Source organism: Acomys minous (assembly GCF_964271855.1).
Source record: "Acomys minous genome assembly, chromosome: 8".
Lineage (NCBI taxonomy): Eukaryota > Metazoa > Chordata > Mammalia > Rodentia > Muridae > Acomys > Acomys minous.
In genome coordinates this window covers 114,833,904-114,843,143 of record NC_140489.1, presented here as the reverse complement: position 1 = coordinate 114,843,143, position 9,240 = coordinate 114,833,904, and positions in this window count along the sequence as shown.

Sequence of the window (9,240 nt, the reverse complement as noted above, 5' to 3'; positions counted from 1 at the left end):
TGTCCTCCATACTGAATATTTTAAATTATTTCTTTTTTTTTTTGTGATTAGACTCAAGCTGGGTCCTTAAAGATACCTCACAGTTGATGATTCCTATTGTAGTGCACTGAGATGACTGTCAGTCACATTGTTGCCCAGTGGTACTGCCAATGTGGACATTTGAGTATTCCATTGAAAAGGGTAGTTTTCTGTTTGCAGTTAATATGCGGCTTGAATTTGATATGACAGTGAGTATTCTGTTGCCTCTGAGCCTTTCATTGGTCCTGGCGCCCAATGCTGATTCCCATCTCAGTCATTTGTCATACTGCTTAAGGAAATGTCATTTTTCTGACATCATCCTTTCACCTGTATTTGTTAGCAAGTATTTTTGTGAATTTGCATCTTTATCATAGTTGTAGTTAGGGACAAGAACCAGCCCTTTTCCCTCAGCAGAAATTAACTGCCAGTGGTGGCTTTGTTGATATTGCTTAGCTGACCAGTACAAGCTGCGGTGGAAGCCAAGGCTGTGATGCTGGGTTCAGACTGAGTCCGTTTCTCTGGGTCCTTTTCAAGTTATGCATATAATTTTCTTTTTCCTACTCAGGACTTTCTGGTCACCTAGGAAGAAGGGCATATAATTGGGCTAGGATTGTGCAACTGTTTCTAATTCAAGATACAAACTATATGAATTGTGGGTAATTTTATGTGAAGGATGACAATAATTATTACAGAACCCAGTATTTTCTAACCTATTCTTTAGGACACTAAAAATTTTAAAGTTTTCATTGACTGTTTTTTTAATTGTTTTTTTAAAATTTTATTAATTTATTCAGATTATAATTAAATTGTTATCCCATCACTTGTACCCTCCCATTCCTCCTTCCCTCCTGCTTTCACCCTATTCTCCTCCCCAAGTCTATGACCTAGAGGGTCCTCCACTTCCTCCACTATATGGTCACAGGCTATCAAGTCTCATTTTGGTAGCCTTCTTATCCTTCCTCTGAGTGCCACCAAGGCTCCTCACCAAGGGGAGGTCATCAAATATGGGGCACCAGAGTTCATGTCAGAGTCAGTCCCCTCTCTCCACATAACTGTGGAGAACATCCTGTCCATTGGCTTGATCAGAGTAGGAGTTCAATGTTTACTATTGTGTTGTCCTTGGTTAGTGCAGTTGTTTGAGCAGACACCCCTGGGCCCCAATCCACCCATCACGATGTTCTTCTTGTAGGTTTCTAGGACCCTCTGGGTCCTTCTATTTCCCCATCTCCTATATTTCTCTAACCTAGAGTCTCAGTAGGATGTCCTCACGTCTATCCCAATCTCCTGGTAAGTGAAGACTTTCATGGAACACGCCTTTTGGGCTAGTGCCCAATTATAAGTGAGTATATACCATGTGAGTCTTTCTGCTTCTCGGTTAGCTCACTCAGTATGAGCATCTCTAGTCCCATCCATTTGTACATAAATTTCGGGATTTCCTTGTTTTTGAATAGTGTGGAATAGTGTGGAATAGTGTAAATGTACCATAGTTTCTTTATCCATTCTTCAACTGAGGGGCATTTAGGCTATTTCCAGGTTCTGGCTATTATGAATAAGGCTGCTATGAACATGGTTGAGCATATGTACTTGTTGTGTGCTGGAGCATTTTCTGGGTATATTCTAAGGGGTGGAATAGCTGGGTCTTGAGGAAGCCCTATTCCCAGTTTTCTGAGAAAGTTCCAGATAGATTTCCAAAGTGATTGTACAAGTTTGGATTCCCACCAGCAGTGAAGTGAAGTAGTGTTCCTCTTTCTCTACATCCTCGCCAGCATGTGGTGCCACTTAAAATTTTGATCTTAGCCATTCTAATGGATGTAAGATGGAATCTCAGAGTCATTTTGATTTTCATTTCTCTGATGACTAAAGACATTGAACATTTCTTTACGTGTTTCTCAGCCATTTGATATTCCTCTGTTGAGAATTCTCTGTTTAGTTCTGAGCCCCATTTCTCAATTGGGTTATTTGTTTTGGTGGTATTCAATTTCTTGAGTTCTTTCCACACACATATGGTCACTTGATTTTTGACAAAGAAGCCAAATTTATTCAATGGAAAAAGGATAGCATCTTCAACAAATGGTGCTGGTCTAACTGGATGTCTACATGTAGAGAAATGCAATTGGACCCATATTTGTCACCATGCACAAAACTCAACTCCAAGTGGATTAAAGACCTCAACATAAAACCAGAGACACTAAACCAGTTAGAAGAGAAAGTGGGGAAGAGCCTGGAATACGTTGGCACAGGAGACAGTTTTCTGAACAGAACACCAACAGCCCAGGCCTTAATGTCAACAATCAATAAATGGGGCCTCATGAGGCTGAGAAGCTTCTGTAAGGCAGGAGACACTGCCAATAGACCAAAGCGACAGCCTATAGATTTGGGAAAAGATCTTCACCAACCCTACGTCTGACAATGATCTAATATCCAAAATATATAAAGAATTCAAGGTTTTTATTGTTTCTGGCCAGCATTGAGAAACAGCTTCTTTAAATAAACTTCCTGCTGAAATCAATTAAATGAGGGACTATTTTTATTACTAAAATAATATAAGGTGAATCCTGAGAAGAGGTGTTTGCAGGTTAAAAACAGCAGTGTAAAGGCTCCACTGCAATGCTGGAAGCCTCAAAAGTTTAAGAAATGCCTTTGCTTTTAGTTGATGCAGTAATTGCACACATTTATGGGATGCTGTGACATTTCCCTGCATTCATACTGTGTATAATGAGCAAATCAAAATCATTGGCATAATTATCACTTCAATTATTTATCACTTTTGGTGTCACTAACATTTGAACCATCTCTCTTAGATTTTATAAAATACACAATTTATTTTTTTTTTGTATTTTAAAATAATATATTTATATTTCTGTACCACAGGGCATTAACTCCTCCAACTTATCATATGAAAAAGCCTCAAGCCCTTGCCAAGACCCAGTACTCTACCTTTTTCCCTCTAAAATATTAACTGTTTAGTTTATTCTATAAATAAAAAGGTTTATTAGTATTTTGGTGCTGGGTTTAAATCACCTAACACAGAATGTTTTCAAGTTAAGGAAAAAGAAAGATAGCAATAAGAAATGGCAGACTCAAATGGTGGCACATGCCTTTAATCCCAACACTTGGGAAACAGAAGATCTCCGTGAGTTCAAGGCCAGGCTGGTCTACATAGTGAGTTCTAGGAAAGCCAGATCTACATAGTAAGACCATGTCAGAGAGACAATGGACCAGTAATGACAATACTCTTATGTACTGAGTTGATAGGGCAACTCTGAAGCACTAGGCATCAACTGTATAAAATGAAGGATGAAGGAAGCACATGATTAGTGCTCATGTACATTAAGGCCTTTGATTATGTAAGGAGAGTTTAAAATGAAACTTTATTAAGCCTACCAAGCAACGCAAAATGCTAAGAATAGTTACTATAAGAACAACAACAGAGTACTTAAATTTCATATGAATGTTTGGGGAAAGTATGTTCAAAGGGAAAAAAAAGCAATGTGAGTCTTAAATATGTATTTTACAAAACAGATTTGACACACATTTATAACTTAAAAATGTTACCATCATAAAGAAGGATTCTACCATGCATCTTCCCATTGTTAATAGTAAAGATAGGCAAATGATAAAACAGTGTTTCTAAGATTACATAATATAAATATGAACTTAATTTAATGGACACAGGGTATTTTATATTTAATATTGGACAATATACTTTAATTAAGCTTTAATCAGACAGTTAAAAAATTTGTCTCATGCAAGATGCAAATAACCATCAAATTTATTTTTAGAATCAAAGCCTCTGATTATGGCATAATTACATTAGAGCTTAAAAACAGAAGAGTGATGTCTAAGGATGTGCCTCAGTCATAGAAGACTTGCCTAGCATGTGCAAAGGCCTGGATTGACCAAAACAACTAGTCGGCCAACTAACCAGAGAGATAGACAGACACTAAAGGATAAGTAAACATTGTTCTTAGTAGTTTCATAGTTCTGCCATGTCAAGAAGACCTCATTACGAGTGTTAAAGACACTCTACGGCTGCAGGGAATGTCTGCTAGTCCAGCTGCAGTGAAAACCAGACCAGAGCACTTGCTATGAAGTAGTGTCTTCCATACAGGGCAGGGGAACTGCACTTGTACAAGCTTCTCCTAAATTTCTTTCAAAAAGGTTTTGCAATTAAAATTTAATTCCATCACTTATTCCCTTTTCTTTTCTCCCTCCAACCCTTCTCATGTACCTCCACCTTGCTCTCAAACTCATAATCTCTACTTCTTTAATTAGTGTGTGTGTGTGTATTCCTAAAAATATAAATATAACCAGCTCAGTCTGTTTAATGTTACTTGTATGTATATTATTTTAAATCTAATTGATTACTCACAAGATCTTAATAATATGGCAGCTGAAACAAGACCTGAATGATATACACACCAGTTGACACACCAAGAGGGAGGAGAATCATCAGAAAGCCCACCCTTAGATGGAACAACGGATAATTATCGACTGCTAAGTTGAGAGAACTAGTATTCTCCAGGGATGAACCTCCAATCAGTTATATCAAATGATCAGCTCTAAAAACATAGGCATAGGCTGGGCGTGGCGGCGCACACCTTTAATCCCAGCACTCGGGAGGCAGAGGCAGGTGGATCACTGTGAGTTTGAGGCCAGCCTGGTCTACAAAGTGAGTTCAGGACAGTCAAGGCTACACAGAGAGACCCTGTCTTGAAAAACAAACAAACAAAGAAACAAAAACAAAACACAAGCATACAAGTAACATAAAGAGACCCAAGAAGTTATATTTATATATTTATATGCATGTAACAATATGAAAGAAAAGAAAAATCTAAAGAACAAAACAAACCTGAAGATAGATCTCGCTGTATCATTACTGGGTGTTTACCTAAAGTAATCCAATTCAACTTAATATAGAAACACTTGCACATCAATGTTTATTGCAACACGATTTTCAATAGATAAGTTATGGAACTGATTTTTGTGTCCAACAACTGGGGAACAGATAAAGAAAATGTGGTAAATATACCACCCCAAAGAATTAAGCTATTTGCAGAAAATGGATGCAACTGGAAATAAATATATAAAGTACATTAAGCCAGTTTTAGAAATATAGTATCATATTTTTTTTCTAATTTCTAGTTCTTTAACTTTATGTAGACACATAAAATCATGTATTTATGAATATGTTAAATATATATTTATATATTTATTATATAACATATTATATAATTATATATTATAATAAATATATAAATATAAGTATATATATCCTTGAATGAAAATGTTCTTTTGTAACATAATACTGTGTACAATGAATATGCATAATGAATATTTTAGAAATAAAACTAAATAACTAAATAAAATTATAAAAATGAAAGATCACACCTGTCATTCTAGCTCTTGGGAAAGCAGAGGCAAGCAGATCTCTGTGAGCTTGAGGCTAGTCTGGTCTACAAAGCGAGTCCGGGACAACCAAGGCTACACAGAGAAACTCTGTATCGATAAACCAAAACCAGACAAATAAAACGGAGAGATGGTAAAATGAAAAGCTTATGGAAATTAATAAATAAACACCAAAAGTACATGGAGATATAACAACTAAACCCATTCTTTTAGAGGAATACTTTAAAACAGGTTTCCTAGTAACTGACAGACAAGGAGAGCTGTCCCCATAAAATTTCAACAATATGACTGCCTAAACAAGAACTGCATAACAACAGCAGCAGTTGACATGCCAAACGATATAGGGGAAATTTCACAAGGCTCCACCACTGGACAAGAGCTCCAGGGTAAGAAACGGGATAATCAGTTTTCTCTAGGAATGAGCCTATTGGTAGATTTTCCAGTCCCAAATGTTCACCTCTAGACAAGTGTACATAAAAGAAACAGTAAATGGAGTCAGTGGAATATATATGTATAGATAAACATATATGCATACATGTGTGTGTGTGTGTGTTTTGGGGGGGACATTTGAGCAGTTGGAGTATGGAAAGGAAAAGGAAGAAATGATGTAAATGCTATATTAATGTATGGAATTTTTAAAAATAAATGACAATTCGGAAGTAATAACCGAGGGAAAGGAGACTGATCTTGGCAAGTGACAAGTTTTGGGACACACGGTAAATCTGAAAAGGCTTTATGAAGCATGGTACTGTGGTGGGAGTGGAGATGTTGTAGGATCATAAAGAACACTCCATCTTTCTGCTTTATCTGCTACGATAATAAAATTTTTACTCAGTGATTTGTAAACACATATTATTTTTCCCAGAGTTCATAATGGGAAATTGAGCTTCAGTAATGAAAGTGTGATTATTATAGAGGGTGGTCAGCTGTATAAAGTAGAAAAACTTGACAGATAGGAAATAAAATTTTATCTACTGATTTATTTGCAAGGAGGGGAAAAGCGAAGTTTTCCTTCCAATGGAACATTTTAATCATACTCTGGTGAGTACAAGTTACATTAAAGTTAGGGAAACAAAACATTAGTTTTGGAATTGCCTGGTTTCAATCACTTCAATTACAGTCCCTACACCTAATGTTTTCAAATCACGTTCTTATTGATTCCTAACTTCCGAGCCAGGGGGAAGTATCAAACCAGGTAACCGTGCAGTACAGGCAAGTAAACGGTGTGCATACCTGGCCAATTCAGAAGTGTGGAGAATCACTTTGGCTGCATTGACTTTTCTGGAAAAAAAAACAACTACACAGATTACTTTCTAGTGTATAGGAATACAGATCACATAATGTAGAAAATAGTTTAAGGACTTGAAAAAAAATCTCAGTCCAGTAACTACCAAGTGCCATTTGGTTTAGTGGGCAGATAAGTTCTACCTATTCTAACGTAAGTGTCCATTGGAGAGATAATAAATCCAGCCTAAGTATTTGTATTAAATCGAATTGGAGTATGAGAATTATAAAGATAACTAGCATGGACACTAGAAAATACCGTTGGCCCCAAACTTCTTCTTCTTCTCGCATGTCTGTGATATTACTTTAGGAGGCATCTTATTTATTTGTTCAAACTGTTGTCTGCATGGAGGTATAACATTGCTTTGAAGTATCGCACAGTAAATTGATACTTTGTACCATGTGTAGTGATCAAATTAAGCCAGGAAGCACTTGCTTCTTCCCTAACATCAGCCAGCTCTGCTTGTGGAAACTCCTGTACTCTTACAGTGATATGGACACAATCTTCAGATTGCCGTAGCTGGTAGTTGCCTGAACGGTGCTACGGGGACCTCAGTCACCCTCTCTGGGCTTTGATTCCTCCTCAGTTCTCTTGCCCTCAGCTCTCCCTGCCTGTTTCTAGTCACCACTGTTCTGTTTCATTCTTCTCTGAGATTGAATTTGTAATCTCTAGGAATGGATGAGAACATGCAGTATTTATTTTTCACTATTTGGATTATTTTACATAATGATTTCTGGTTCCACCAATTCCCCTACAAATGGCTATGTATCACTTTTTTTTTATAGAAAAAATAATTCATTTTACACACACACACACACACACACACACTTTATGCATTTGTTGATATCACCCTGATTGATTCAATATCTTGCTATTATGAATAATCTGCTCAATACATATGGAACTACAACTAACTCTTCTTTATAATAAATTATTTTCTTGGATATATAACTAATAATAGTAATTATTAGGTACTAGTACTTACTAGGTAATATGAAATGAAAAATTTTACTTTTGAGTGGAATTAAAATTTTTCCATAATGGGTTTGTTAATTTATATTTCTACAAACAATGAAGAGTTTCTCATTGTTTGCATCCTTGTGTGAACCTCATTTTCCCACTTTGACAATAACCATTCTAATGGGGATAAAATAGCGCATTGTGATTTCATTTGCATTTTTATGATGTCCAAAGATGTTGACTATTTCCATATATGCCTGTTGGCTATATGTCTTATTTTGAAAACGCCTATTCATATCTTTAACCGATCGTAAAGTTGCATCTTTGAGTTCTTTCTATGTTTTGGATATTAATGCCTTGTTTGATGGCCAATTTGCAAGTATTTTCTCATTGAAGAAGCATTTCAGGACTACAAAAAGCATTGACAATCATTGGTGCAGTTGTCAGTACTGAGAGGCAGCCCTCCTTCAAAGTGATCATAAAGACCTGCTTAACTCTCATGAGGTGCATTCACTAAGACAAAATTTCACCTTTTAAGAACTTTAAGCAGTACTTTACATATATGTTTCTTTTAATAATATTCAATTAATATAAATAATAAATTAAAGAAGGTTTGAAACTTCTGAGTCAAAACAAAACATACTGTTTATCTTGGGCTTACTATGAATAATTTGTTTAACTAGAATCTGATATGGATTGTGGACTAATTAATTTTCTAAAAAACAAATGTTCTATGAATGATCATGTGACTATGACAAGGTGACACTTGCTCTGCCTCCTGACAAGCTTATGGTCAGCATACACATATGGGGTAGACTTCTATGTAACAAACCCCTTTAATAAAGCATTCTTTAGTAAAGAATGCTGACTTGGACATAGAAGAAAAGGATTTGTTCTGCCATGATGCATGTACAACCATTTTATATAAGCCTCACACAAATTTACTAACAGATTCAAAATTAGAACTTATTTAAGATCACAGGCTATTCTGTGGTAGAGCTCAGATTGTTTGACCTGTTTGAGACCAGAGAATGTATTTTAAATCCCTTTAGATACTTTCTGTTTAAGGACCCTGACAATCCTTTTAGGACTTATGGTAAATGTTCAAGGTCAGACAGTGATGCGTCTCTTTCCGTTTGAGCCTGTAGGGAGACTGTGTCAGTCTTCAAGTCTATATTTCATCTTGATTGATTGAATTTTAGTTAGCCTCCTGTTTATCCAGAGGAGCACAAAGCATTTTATATCACTTGCTGTCACTTCAAATACTCTCCAGTTTTCTTTCCTCTAAGTGGGTGACAATGCATATAACATTAGTCAGACCATGGCAACGTAAATACAAAGATTAATGAAACATAGTTGTTGTTATCAGGACACAGTCAAAACAAATGATGGAACAAATCATTTCAGAATCGTGAACAAAGCCCAATTGTGGTAGGACAGGGCTCTCCAGTTATTCCTTTCCTACCAACAAGGAAGCTTGCATGTTTCCCAAGATGGAATAGCTTCGAGGACTTTTAAAAGTAAGTTCCGTAAACTGCCAGCAACACAAAGGTGTTACTAAAAACAGA